This window comes from Camelina sativa, chromosome 13 (genome assembly GCF_000633955.1).
Source record: "Camelina sativa cultivar DH55 chromosome 13, Cs, whole genome shotgun sequence".
NCBI classification, from domain to species: Eukaryota; Viridiplantae; Streptophyta; class Magnoliopsida; order Brassicales; family Brassicaceae; genus Camelina; species Camelina sativa.
Genome location: NC_025697.1, coordinates 11,927,699 through 11,928,254, shown reverse-complemented (window position 1 = coordinate 11,928,254; position 556 = coordinate 11,927,699). Strand labels below are relative to the sequence as shown.

The 556-nt window shown below is 37.2% G+C and overlaps 1 protein-coding gene across 1 annotated transcript in view; it reads left to right on the top strand.

Annotated features, from left to right (window-relative positions):
• Window positions 1–556, top strand: part of LOC104738154 — a 23,578-nt gene that overhangs the window by 16,297 nt on the left and 6,725 nt on the right. The window lies entirely within an intron of this gene.

Genomic DNA, 556 nt, shown 5'->3' with positions numbered 1-556 from the left:
ATTCCTATGTTGCAGATATATCATCTGTAATTCATGCAGCCATAACCTGTGTTACAAGCAGAAGGGAACTAATTTAGTTTCCCATCTTGCTGTTGGGCAGCACTCTCAGCTTCAATGGACAGATACTACGAGGTTCGTTCATTACTATATACGTCGTATACAACACATTCTTTGTATTAAGAAGTGGTTTTCTTTTTATGATCCTATACAACCCATTTTTTGTATTAAGTAGCTGATTACGCTTGAATTTTGTTGGTTTCCCAAAGTTCTCTGTTTTTTTTTGGGCCAACTTCCCCGTTAAGTTGTCTGAAAATGAAACTGGTTCCCCTTGTTCCTGTGATTGATCCCATTGAATAATTCACTTTCTATTTGGAAACCGACGCTGTCGCTATATTTATCTTACTTATTGAGAAAGTTGCATTTAAAAAACTTATAAAAGTATGCCACTTACTATTCCATATAAACAGGGAGTTGCTAGTTTCAATCCGTTTAAATGAGCCTGGATGGCAATGGTCAGGCAGCTTCTTGCCAGATCAGTTAGGTGATACTCAACTGA